The following is a 14,214-nucleotide window of genomic DNA, read 5'->3' as shown; positions in this document are numbered from 1 at the left end:
CCCAAACTGTGGATATCTTTCTCGACTGGATCCTATCAAATAATATTACTACCTTGAATACAAATACTCCTACCCATTTTGGCGGCCCACATCATCAACAGTCATTATTAGATCTTACTCGAGTTTCCCCAGAACTTTTCCAGAAATCTTCTTTCTCTGTCTTCCCAGACCCTTTTGCTAGTGACCATATTCCAATTATAACCAAAGTTAAATTTTCCTTAAACAACCCATACCCACCACGCCCGTACCTCCATTTGCGAAATGCACGAAATGAAATCGCTCAAGTTCTGTCAAATAATAATTTCAACGCAAGGAACATAGAAGATACTTGAAATTCCGTAGTCAAAGATAATACCCGATTTACAAAATTTTCCCCTCATCCCACGACTCCGTGGTGGGATCAAAAATGCGCGTTTCTGTTAGGTCAAAAGCGTCAATTTTTGCATAAGGCTAAAAAACAAGTCTCATCCACATTTTGGCTTAAATACAAACACTACTCCAATCAACTCCGCCAATACATTAAAAGCAGAAAAAGAATTTATTGGGGCAAAATTTGTTCCAATTTAGGGTTCTCAAAAAACATTTTTAAAATCTTAAAAAGTATCTCAACGCGAAATTCCTCTGCTTCCTCCGGAAACTTGATTTTAACCCACCAAGCGACAGTTATCACTTGCCTACTCGACCAAGCGAATCTATTAGGGGTGCTCCTTTTTCATGCTCAAAGCCCCTGTCCAATCCCTTTCTCATTTTAGGACACAGGCTACAACCACTTGGATACCCCTTTCTCGTCCGACGAACTGGAAGCAGCTATACATCGAACAAAGAATACGGCACCCGGGCCAGACCGCATTCCGGCTATTCTCATTAAATTTATTCACTCCCGTTATCCAACTAAGCTCCATAACTTCTTTAATGCCGTTCAAGATACAGCCCAACCCCCAAGTTCATGGACCCTAGCAAAAATCGTTCCGAACTCAAAACCAGGAAAAAACCCATCAGAAATTCGCAGCTACGGACCGATTGCTCTCACCTCTACTTTCGCTAAGGTCTACGAACGTATGCTTCTACAAAGGCTCCTTAATTTTGGCCTTCAGCAAAATATCTCTCCCATCCCTCCCACACTGGCTTCCTTCCTTTTCGTGACTGTAATACAAATTCCATGATATACGAGAATACACTACCATGATATACGAGAAGCACGTGGACGGAGAAAACTTATCGTTTGTGTTGCACTCGATCTAGTCTCGGCATACGACAACGCGTGGATTGATGATCTCCTCACCAAACTTCTCTCGGCCGGCATATCTGGAAAAACAGCGCTCTTCTTACAAAACTTTTCTCTAATAGAACCTTCTACATCTCTTGGCGCAACACCCGGTCTAAAGATTTCCAGCAACCCCAGGGCCTTCCGCAGGGCAGTGTTCTCTCCCCCCTTCTTTTTATGTTTTACCTTAAAGACATTCACAAACACCTTCCCACTGGAGTTCAAATGTTCGTGTGTTCTTGTGTTCGCTAAAGACATCTACATTTATTACGCTACAAAATCTTTTGACAGGGTTATTGCTAAACTTCAAGATGCCCTCATCACCATTCAAACTTGGTGTACAGAGTGGAAAATGGCTATTTCACCTTCAAAAAGTGTAACTATATTAATTTCTCCAACAAACATCTCTCACCTACGATTCAGTTAACAATTTTTAACGAACGAATTCCCCAAGTTAATTCTATCAAAATTGGCATCTATTACACTGCAAACATTTCTTTCCTCTGTCATTTTCAATATTTAAAAAAGAAATGTTTAAAAAAAATTAATGCACTCCGCTGCATCTCTAGCACTCAGTGAGGGTCTCAAACCTACCACCTCACTCGGATTGTAAATGCTACAATCAGAAATATCTTAGAGTATGGCAACCCAATCCTCTCGTTTGCGCCAAAATCACATCTCCGAGTAATCGAAACAATCTACAACTCTAGCCTCCGCGCTGCAACGGGCCTCCCACGCTGGACTCAAATTCATATCCTCCACAAAGAAGCGGGTACCACCCCAATATCGCACAGACTTATTTTAGCAGCAAAAAAAATTCTACCTCCGTCACTGCTCCCTTAGATCTCACTCCCCAATGAATTGTCTTTTGCATAAATTCCATTTTACTAGACCTAAAAGTAAACCCCACCTTTTCCTCAAGTTTCAGGACATCTTCAACCAAAGGCATAAGTAAATACAATATCATCCCCTTCCATATTTCAGTTTTCCTCACAGATCTCCCGAACCTCTATCTTTATGCACACGATCTTCCATGTCAAACTACGAAAAATCCCAACGAAATCCTCCCTCTCTATCAGGAAACCCTCCACACCCTTTGGAAAGACTTTACCATACTGGCTACCGATGCCTCGAAATCCAATACGAACACAGGTATTGCGGCTATTAACTCAAGGAACAACATGTCTCATCAGGGGCGTACACAAGGGAGGGGTTTAGGGGTTTAAACACCCCCCTTGAGCTCAGACAAAATGGTAAAAATAAAAATTTTATTAGAAATTATGCGGGCTTCTATTTTTTAAGACTATATATTTTTATTTGCCTTATGCCTACTTTTTTTTCTCACGGTATTTCTCAAAATACTGAAAAAACATTTACTATAATAGAGTTGTACTTTTGAAACCAAATTCGCGTGATATTGTTACGGGCTGGTTCCTTTCTGTCCTGCCAGTCGCGATAATTTTTGAGATTGGCAGTCATTCGCGAGGTTTTTACGCGATGATTCTGGAATCCTAGACGTTCTGTCGTCCTTGAGACGATTCAAGAATTTTGGAAATTCGGTGAAAAATTATATAAAAGGGGGAACGGAGTACAGTGGAGTTAGTTAGTCAGACTAAGAGTTATCTCCACCGCTAGTCTTTCGGAGCTCGTCGCTAAATCTGTTTCGTTTTGTCTTAACAAAAAGTTAATTCAATAGCCGAACCCGTCGTCGCCACTATTTCGACTAGTGAAGAAACCAGTAACAATACCATTGGAGATACTGTGCTCGTTGAAGTTATTCATTCCAGTTCGAAACTTTGAGATCGTAGCATAGCGGATATTTCTATGCCAATAAATATATGCATATATTTGCTGTTCTTGGATCTTTAGGATGTCAAAACGCAAGAATTTAACAATTTTGAATCATTTTGAGAAAAAATCACGACCTGAAATTAGTGAAGTGACAGTATTTGGTACCAATGTAAGTTTTTCTATTCAACAGAAATGTGATACTTCCGTTGAAGAAAACGTATCTAGCATAACAAAATCTGATGAATGTGAAAGTGGCCCTCAAAGTGTTACTTCCCACCCATATGACATTGGACTTTTTTCAGAAGATATTACATGCGAGAAGATATTACACTATGTTCTTAAACTTAAAAAATCAAATCAAAATTTAACTAAACAATGCTGTCTAAATAAAAAGTCAAAATTGTTAGCTGTCTAAATTAGGGAAATAATAGTGCTTTATTACATACTCGAATTTCTTTAAGTAATTTCAGAAAATTATGAACACCCCCCTTGAAAAAATTCTGCTTACGCCATTGTGTCTCATATCTCTCAAATCCATCCTATCAACTCAGTTTTCGCAGGAGAAATTTTAGCGATTTGATTAGCAGTCACAAAAATCACCACCAAGTATCTGGATTACGTTATTTTATCGAAGTCCGCAATAACTGCCCTCATCTCGGCTACCCATAAATCCCCTCACAGAATCCTCCTCTTACAAAAAAAGATCGCTTCAGCAAGTGCAAAAGTGAAATCAATTACGATCGCCTGGACACCAGCACACGTTGGCATCCGCCCCAATGAAACCGTGGATAAACTGGCCAAACATGCCACCAATGCCCCTCGAGCCATCCCTTTTATCTCACCTGAAGACTTGTCATATTCAGCAGTTTTAGATTGAAACCGCGAACTCAATAATCTCCGGACTAACTCAAAATACCACAAACGTTTCCCTTTTGATCACCCTGTTAGTAAAACCTCCCTCAATCCACTCCCAAACCGAAAATACGATATCTTAATCTCGCGTCTCCGAAGTAGCACAATCCAACTTAACGCAATATATGCAAAAATAGGGCTAGTGGACTCCCCTTTGTGCGATCACTGTCAACATCCAGAATCTGCTATCCATTTCCTCTTTGAATGCAAAAGGTTTGAACATCAGAGACAGGCACTGCGTGCCTCAATCGGAGTTTTCCCACTTTCCCTTCATCGTTTTCTTAGTTATGACCCTCAAGATAATCTTCTAAAAAACTTAGTGGTTTTCTTAATTTCAACCAAACGTTTCTATTATCCAGTTTTCAAATCCATAATTAAATACAGGCACAAATTTTGAAGTTTTTTTTAAACCTCTCTGATCACCTGGGGAAAAGAGTTTTCTTTTTATTAACCCCTTGGGGACGGGTGATTCAGAAAAGCATTCGTACAAAATCAGAATCAAGTTGCAATTAAATAAAAAACGGTAACTTAAATGTAGTCGTTACTAATTTGACAGACTTACTTTGCTTTTATTTTAATTATTGTTAGTTGAATCATATATATAATCAATGTTAATTCAAAGTATAACTAAATAGTTTTATTTTGAACAAAGTAATGGTGAATTAAATAAATCAAAAAATTATAACTCCGCCTACAAATAAACTGCTAAAGAAATACTTTGATTACCAGTTTTATCTTCTTACCCTGATTGATATGGTTTTTTGCTGTCACGTATTTGTGACAGTCGGCGCGAAAGGGTTAAGAATTCTCTTTTGATGAACGTGTGTCTATCCAAATGTGTTAGAACCACCAAATGTTGGATTTTAATTTTAGCAAAATTATGTTTGATCTTTAGCACTTTATAATTAATCTTTTTTTGTCTAAATGTCTAAAATGTATAGTTTTTAGCATTCAATTTTATTGAGGTTGTGCTGAAATATCTTGAATGTAGACTAAAGTCTGGGACGGAATTGATCAGTGCGTATCGCTTGAAATTGATACGCAGCACACGAAACAAAAATTCTGTTTTTGGGTTTTTTCTAGCACAAACTTACATTTTGATAAAACTATATAGTAGGATTTAATATCATTAAAATAACCAATTAATGATATAAAACTTGAAATGTTACTCCAAGAGTAATTTTATAAATTTTCAGATAACGAAAAATGCAAATGTTTTATTTGTGATTTTATTGAATGTGCAATTAGTTTCCATGTTATAGTATCCTTTTGGTTTCCAGAGAATATTTTAATTTAAATGTTCTTAATAGATTTTTGTTTTCTTTTTAAAACAGGTTTTTTCACTACACATTGCAGGTACAAGGATGCCACAGACGTCTAAAAATGTAAAAAATCGTAGAACTTCAGTATATATTTAATATCTCTTTAATCGTAACTCCCACTATGTCTTACATTTTAAATTATTCAAATTTAAAACAAAATTCTTTTTTTGTAATTTTTTCATTGTAATTCGAAAAAAAAAATTGCTAGAACAATGCCAAATTTCAATCTCTTTTAATAAAATTTTTAATGTCTCCACTTTTTGCATTTAGTCGCCCATGGCAGCTCTGCTAGTATACAATAATTCTACGCTTCGTTTTAAAATGAAACAACATTAGAGGCATTTTAATTATCTTTAATGTCGCCAAGATCCTAATCTATGCCGCCAAGTTAGAAACATCCTTATTAGTGTTCTCTTCATTGCATTCACATTGGTTAATTAAATAATAGTTAAATTGATCATTCTACGAAGCTCCAATTGAATAATCATTCAAGTAAAAAAAATAATAGTTTCCACCTTAAACAAATTTTTATACCTTTTGCTGTTTTTGACCCTTAGCTTCTGCCTTCGATTCCTTTATGTACAGTAAGCAGCAGAAAAAAAAACTCACCCTGAATAACTTTCATTTTAATGATTGGATTTCCATGTACTAATGTCGGATGTTCACGTCTTAATGGTTACTGGAGATGACTTCAAATATGCTAATTAATTAGTGCTAACTATTAATTATGTTACGAAATCGGACGCAAAAACTCACTCTCCCTGAATAAACATAATTTCTTTTCTACAAAATTAAATTCCTAAACCTCAAAATAAAACAACATTTCGAAAAGATTGAATCATAATTTGGGAGGAGATAAGATTTTAAGATAACCTATAGACTAATTCAAGAGAGAAATACTTAGTTTTACTCCGTTGCTAAGCAATTCAGGCTCAGACTGTAAAAAAATTTAATGTTCTGTGATTGCTTGGAGAGGTTTATTTATTAATAGTTAATAGAAAATACCTCAAAATTTCTAGGCAATAGACAATTTCTGACCAAAAAGCAAAGATTTTTTTTCTTTTTAATCTCCGTAGAAAAGAAAATTTGAATCTATTTATAAATTATGATTTTCTAAGCTTTTCGAATTTGAATACATGAACTTTCTTTCGAACATAATTTATTTTTTGTTTTGCTTCTTTTAACACGCTCACGACGGGTGCTGCGCCTGAGAGCGGGGCTGAAAAGAGAAAATAATGGTAGAAGAACTATTTCAAAATATTCGGGAGGAGTTAATTTATTCTCAACAATAACAATTCACTGGAAGGAAATTTACTACGCTTTCGATAGCCCATTGTGCAGCTCTAGTGCGACGTAAATGAACTACAACAACTACGCTTTCGCTTTATTTAAAAATAAATTGGGTACCTAGGCCGCGCAGCGGCCTCTAACCCATACATCATGAAGTAGAACATTGTATGAAACCATTTTGAAATTTGCGACATTATGGTAACAAGAAAATAAAAATAACATGAAAATTAAATTAAAAAAGAAATTACATGCATTGTTTAAAATTATGGTTGTGATTTTTCTTTCACATAGTGATTAATTCTATTGGAAAATATTTCTATTAATTTATACAGTACATTTCAAGATTATTATTATAGCCGGGAAAAGTGAAAATACTGGTAGGGGATACTGGTAGAAGAACTATTTCAATATTAGATACTATTCGGGAGGAGTTAATTTATTCTCAACAATAACAATTCACTGGTAGGAAATTTATTACGGCGAAGAAGCAATTCAATATAAAAATTGCATACGTTAAAAACAATTGGTAGTTACGGATATTTATTATTCCCGGAAAAAAACTAAAAAATCAAATTTATTTGTTACCAGTTTTTACTCCGGTACGACGCCCGATGAGACAATCTAGCATGGCCCACCGGTGGGTCACCCCGGCGTGAACGTGTTATACTAGGATTTCATACAAAAATCAAATTTACAACCATTATTATAACTATATACAAAATTTTAGGGATAATCATTTTTACAGCTCTTATCGAGTCTTCTAAGCAAGAAAGTTTAAAGAAACAAAAAAAGTGCCTGAAAAAAATGTAGATTGTATAGTAATTTCAATGCACATTTACTAGGTTTTATATAATTTACGATATTTCTTTTTTTCCATAACTGAATGAATTGCTGAATGTTAAGTGGCATTTTAAAAACATTGAAATATGTTATGTTTAAGAATAATATGTTGAAATAATATGTTGCATATTGTATGATTCATTCTTTAAAAAATCTCTTCATTCTGACAGATATTTAGGTTACATTTGCCAGATATTAGGTTTTCTTAGGATTAAGATGATTCTATACATTCCGAAACTTATTTTCTCATAATCACCATAAAATGTCTCACAGCATGTTCTTCAATTACGATAAGCTACATTTATCACCAAATACCGCTACTTTCTTAGTTTTCGTACATATATCAGATACGATACTCTTTCAAACAAAGTTCTATTTCCACTCAGATGAATTAGTTGGAGCCCCTAGCGGGGCTGATGCTAAGATAACCAACACATATGAGTATGAGAAACAAAGTTCGTAAGGTCTTTTAAGATACTGAAATGGTATCACAAAAACTTAAAAGACGAAAACTAAAAATATTCAATTTTATTAACTCAAAATATCTGGTCTCAAAATTTTAGAGTTAAAGAAAATTTCATAGTTACAATAGGGATGTTACTGTTCTCTTAATATTTTAAGGACCACATGAATCCTGTTAGAATATTAAAATGCATATGTTTACTTTTACGAGCATAAAATCCGGATCAAAATAATGATCAAGATCCAAATGTAAAACAGTATAATTGATGATAAAAACTTCACTGGCTTCAAAAAATATGAAGAGGGAAAACAAAAGTTGACAAGTCTCGAGCGTTCAAATAAAAGCGCTCATTTTCAAGACTCGTCAAGCGTGAATAACTAGTTACATTAATTATTGGACTCTCAAAACATGTCTACTTTTATTATCAGTTATTTTTTAAACCAATTAAGTTTTTATTTTTTTAGATTCAGTTTCTAAGGGTTATTCATTTAGTAACAGTATATTAATTTACTTCACGCTATATTAAAATAAGTTTTACGTAAGATAAGGGCATAAGTTCTTAGACTGAAAAAATAGATTATTAAAAATTTTGAATAATAGGCTAATTAAACTGAAATAATAAGATTATTAAAAAATTTTAAATTTATATAAATAGTTGGGTAAAATAGTTCTGAAAAACACCCACGAACACCTGTTCGTGGGTGTTAAATTTATTTTAAAATTAAAAAAATTATTAAAAATTAAATTAATTATTAAAAATTAAATTAATTAAATTAAATTAATTAAATTAAATTAATTAAATTAAATTAATTAAATTAAATTAATTAAATTAAATTAATTAAATTAAATTAAATTAAATTAAATTAAATTAAATTAAATTAAATTAAATTAAATTAAATTAAATTAAATTAAATTAAATTAAATTAAATTAAATTAAATTAAATTAAATTAAATTAATTAAATTAAATTAATTAAATTAAATTATTTAAATTAAATTAATTAAATTAAATTAATTAAAAAAATTTATTTTAAGATTAAGACGATATATAAGAGGTTGAGAAATTTTTAGATGTTTAAAAGTGTTGACTACTTATTCGAATTAATAAATATAAAATATATATTGAAGAAATTGATAAATATATAATTCCAAATCGATGCATGCATACGTATGTATATTATTGAAATTGTATCAATTATTGAAAAAAGAAACTGAAAAATAAAATATATAAACTGATGTAAAATCACATTCCATCTGAAACATGCTTTTATTAAACTAGACTGCAAATAAAATGCTTTTTTTTTCAATAATATGTTTTATTCAAATATCTTTACTAAATTACGAATACATTTTTAAAAGACTAAAAAAGAAACATCGTATTTTAGAATCCGAAAAAATTAAAAAAGCTTAGCTATCGGTTATTAGCGAAACAAATATAAATGAAATTTTACGTTACCCGCGCGTAAGTTAAGTTCGCCGTAAGTTAACCACATTTAAATATTAATCCTCCCATTTTAAATATTTCTTCAATGTCTCCAAATTATTTTTTAAAAAATTAATTTTTTAAAATAGTTTTTCTCTGATTCTACTAAATAAACAGTTGAAACTTTACATTTTTCAATAGAAAAATCTGTAGATTAATATGGTATAAAAAAAAAAATCGTACATTCATAACTCAGAATTTTTTTATCCTCAAATTAAATAGTAAATAATTATTAAAAATTATTTTTTGCATGAAATTATCTTTGGGTAAATGGGTCTTATGAGTGGATGCGATTTTTTTTGAATTGCTTACTTAGTTTAAAAATATGACTAAAAACGCAAAAAATGAAATTAATATTAAGGAGTCCGAACTTTGGATTGCTGTCCTGTCATTAACAGTTAGTATATTTGATGTCATCCCCAGGAATCATTAAGAGTGACACTTAGTACGTGAAAATTCAATCATTAGAACGAAAGTTATTCAGGGTAAATATCTCTTTTTGCCCACTGTGCAAACTAAATTAATATTTTAGATGAAATTCACTAATAATCAACGATTCGCGCTTTTTATGAAAACAATTGCAACTAGCTTTCAAATGATAAACAATTTTAGCGAAATGGAAAATTGGTTTTATCAAAGAATATGTACCTATTTTTCAATTCCATTAAAAGTAGCACTAGTGAAAATTTTTAAAAAGGTTTTGAAAGTGTGTTTCTTACAGAATAATTGCATCGCTGGTAAAAATGTTAACCCATACTTTTGATACATTAAACAGATTTCTTTTGCACATATACTACAGGCATGTGTTAGAGATGAGACTGGTTCAGCTCGAAACTGAGCCCGCGGGCTCAGTTTACTGAAAAATTTTTCGGGAGAGGGCTGGGTCAGATTCATGATAAAGTTTTCATAAACATTTTAACTACTTTTAAACAGACGTGTAATTCAGTTATTAAGTATAATAAGTTTATAAGGTATAAAAATTCAGCTAACGGCTACTTCTGGTCGCTGCTTTTGCTTTGTGAGTCTTGCGCTAATTGTCTTCCTTTTTAATTCATGCTTTAGACTTGTTGAATTTCAAATGGTTCAATTTTTGTCTTCGCTTTTTATCCCGCAGGTTAGCGATAGAAAAGGTTTTAAGTTACTAATTCCCTTGTTTATACATTAAAGCCCAAGTGACGCATAAATTAGTCTTCATCAGACGTATATATCAGGCCGACTCTGGTTCGAATTAATCCTATGTATCTCTGGCTTGGATTGGCTCAGACCTCTAAAAGCGAGCCGAGCACATCTCTAGTATGCGTAGCCTTCCAAAAAAGTAATCAACTATTGTTTTTTTTCTTATTTTACTTGAATATAACTTCTTGTTGGACATACACTGGTGTGCAGAACTTAAGCAACAAGTGGTTTTTCGGCCACAGCTCCCCAACAAAGTAAAAGATAGCCATGAAATTGAAGTATAATATGCACGCAATTCAGTAGAAAGATTATTTGTATGCAAATTTTAGAAATAAAACGTCGTAGGTGATGTAAGTGTACGTAAACCTTGTGGGTCGGTGAGAGCAGGTCAAAGCTGTGATAGAAGGATGAAGAGCACAGCACTTGCAGAGACATTCTCTGCAAGTGCAAGTGATTTGTTTCGTGAAACATGTCTTCAAGAAATCATTTAGACGACTTTACTCGAGGAAGAATGATTGGGAAGTTTGAGGAGGGGCGTAGTATGACCAGTGTCGCCGAAGAGTTCGGGATCAACAAAAGTGTTGTTTCTTGTGCTTGGAATGCCTTTAAAACTACTGGTGCAGCTGTTCGGAAGGTTGGTGGTGGCCGTCCAAGGAAAACAACACCAAGAGATGACCGTTACATTGTCCTCCAGGCGAAAAGAAACCGTTTTCAGTCAGCGAGCGCCATATCTCAGTAACTGTGCGCAGCCAAAGGACGACAAGTATCAAGATTTACAGTGGCCAGACTCCTCCACAAAGGTGGCGTATTTGCGAGACGTCCTGAACGCTGCATACCTTTAAAAGTCAGCTATCGGCGGCACCGTTTAGAGTGGTGCAGAGAACACGAAACCTGGACACCTCATCAATGGAGTCGCGTCCTCTTCACAGATGAGAGTCGTTTTAGCGCTACAAGCGATTCTCAACGTCAGTTGATCTGGAGAGAGGTTGGAGCTCGATTTCATCCCAATAACATCGCGGAAAGAGATCGTTACGGTCGTCCTGGAGTTGTCGTCTGGGGTGGCATTATGTTGAACGGGCGGACTGAGCTTCAGATCTTCGACCGAGGTTCTGTAACTGGAGACAGCTACTGCAATGAGGTAATCCTACCCCATGTGCGTCTGTTCCGAGGGGCCATTGGACCAGACTTCATTTTTATGGATGACAATGCCCGGCCACACCGTACTGCTAATGTTCAAGAGCTACTGGAAAGTGAAGATATCACATGAATGGATTGACCAGCTTACTCTCCAGATCTAAATCCCATAGAGCATGTGTGGGATACATTAGGGAGACGTCTTGCGACACGACAGTCTCCTCCTGGTAACACCCATCAGCTGAAAGATGCGTTAAAGGAGGAATGGAGACGTTTACCCCAAGAACTCCTGGATAATCTGGTGCTTAGCATGAAGAGAAGATACCAAGCAACAATTACAGTAAGGGGAGGGCATATCCCATACTAGGGAACATCTGCCAGTTGTACTTACGCTTCTTCAGGCAATCATGTGTAACGCCACTGTATGTCAAATGAAGCCTTTTTTTTGTTCCATACCCTACTTTAAGCTTTATATTTATTTCTGCACCATTATTCTTTTACCATCGTTTAAGCACAAAATAATGTACATCATATTCAAATTTCATGTCAATTGGATGATTTCTTGTACAGTTATGACAAAAAACGCACTTGTTGCTTAAGATTTACACACCATTTTAATTGTTTACAGAAGGAAAGAGAAAGTTTTAATAGATCTGGGTAATTACTTCTTATCTCCGATATCCTAAATTTTAGTATGGTTTTAAAATTTTTTCCTATAAAATGAGTTGTCTATAATCAAAACTTGTTAAGATCCATTTAATTTATTTGTTTGCATGTAAGCATAAAAAAAGTTATTTTTTGCTGGTAAAAGCGTGAATGTGTAAAATAAGTAGAACCCAATCTAATAAAAACATTAATTTGTACATAGATGCACTATGGTCAGTTTTAAAAAAATAAAATCCTAGGTATACTTTAGAGAAGGAGGGGGAATCGAAACCCAGTTTGATTACCTAGTGTAAGTTAGAAGTATTTCGAAATTTTTACGACTTCTATGTCCTCAGACACTAGCACGTTTTAATGCTTTTTAATTATGGTTTTCTCAGAAGTTGTGTGTTAGATTTCGATAGTTTTTTTTTGAATATTTAATTTTTGGACCCTTAATTGAATATTTAATTTTTGGACCATTATACATTAAATGTTTGACAAATTTCTAGCTATATAATGAGGGTGGTTTCTACGGGACACTCTGTCTAAAGCAAAAAAATCTAAATTCGTATAACGAATCTACTTTGAAGAACTCAATGATTAATGTTTCAGTAATTAACGGTTCAATATAAATTGAAACGTGAGATTTTTACCTTTTTTCAGAGATGCCAACTGCTCCGGACACGCCAAATTTATTAAAAAAACGGTAAATAACTACAACCTAAATTTTGCAAATATTTGACTATTTTTGCTTGCTTTTTAAAAGGTAAAGCATGACATAAGTATTATGAAGTGGTGAATAATTTAAGTCTACGAATTTTTTAGAAATAGTGGTAGATAAAAATCTAATAAGTTGAATTTTTTAAACCAAGGAACACAATTGATAAACTACCACTTTAAAATATATATTTGTTGTCCGGAGCAAGTTGGCATCTCTGTTTTTTCCTATCATTATATTTGGTTGTTGATTTGTTCATTTACGTCGCACTAGAGCTGCACAATGGGCTATTGGCGACGGTCTGGGAAACATCCCTGAGGATGATCCGAAGACATGCCATCACAATTTTGATCCTCCGCAGAGGGGATGTCACCCCCGCTTCGGTAGTCCGACGACCTGCACGCGAAATCGAGCACTTTACGGTAGAACAGTTTAACGAGGACCAATCCCGCTCACACTCGGTCCCTACGCAGACTGATCCAAGTGGTCACCCACCCGCACACTGACCGCAGTTAGTGATGCTTGACTTCGGTGATCTGCTGGGAACCGTGTCTTAACGATCAGTCCACTACGGGACCGTTATATTTGGACTTTCACAAAGTAAATAACAGTGGTAAAATAATTTATTTTTAACATTTATCTGAGAGAAAATTTTGCATTCACTTCAGAATTTTAATGGTTTAATTATTAATATTTGAATCTCAAATCGTATGCATTTTGTGTTGGAGAACTGGTGTGAATGAAAGGTAGCAAAAATAGTGAATGCTTTACCTTTTGTCTTGTGCGCATTCATGTCAATTGGGAACTTGCACTTCAAGAAGACAGAAACCCACGTATGCGATATATGACGTCAGCGATAGCTGTGAAATGATTCGTTAAAGTTGAGGTAATTAACGTGAAGTTACGTACAGCCCCGTATCGCACATCGAATTTGTTCAAATATAATTCTTTCGAGTCAACATATTTTACTAAGCATAGATTTATTATTTGTTTTGTGTACCTGGCAACTTCGATTCATTATCTGTTCTTCATGCCCGTTATAGCGTTAAGAAAGACATATACAATGAAAGAATTGAAATCTTTGGGAAAGAAACTTTTGTGAAAGAGTATAGAATGTCTCTCAAGAGAATTTATACTTGACGGGGTTGGCTTACTCGAAATAGAATGTAAAGAAGAGT

This window comes from Parasteatoda tepidariorum, chromosome 5 (assembly GCF_982258835.1).
Source record: "Parasteatoda tepidariorum strain Cologne lab strain chromosome 5, Ptep-v5.0, whole genome shotgun sequence".
Lineage (NCBI taxonomy): Eukaryota > Metazoa > Arthropoda > Arachnida > Araneae > Theridiidae > Parasteatoda > Parasteatoda tepidariorum.
This window is presented reverse-complemented; position numbering follows the sequence as displayed.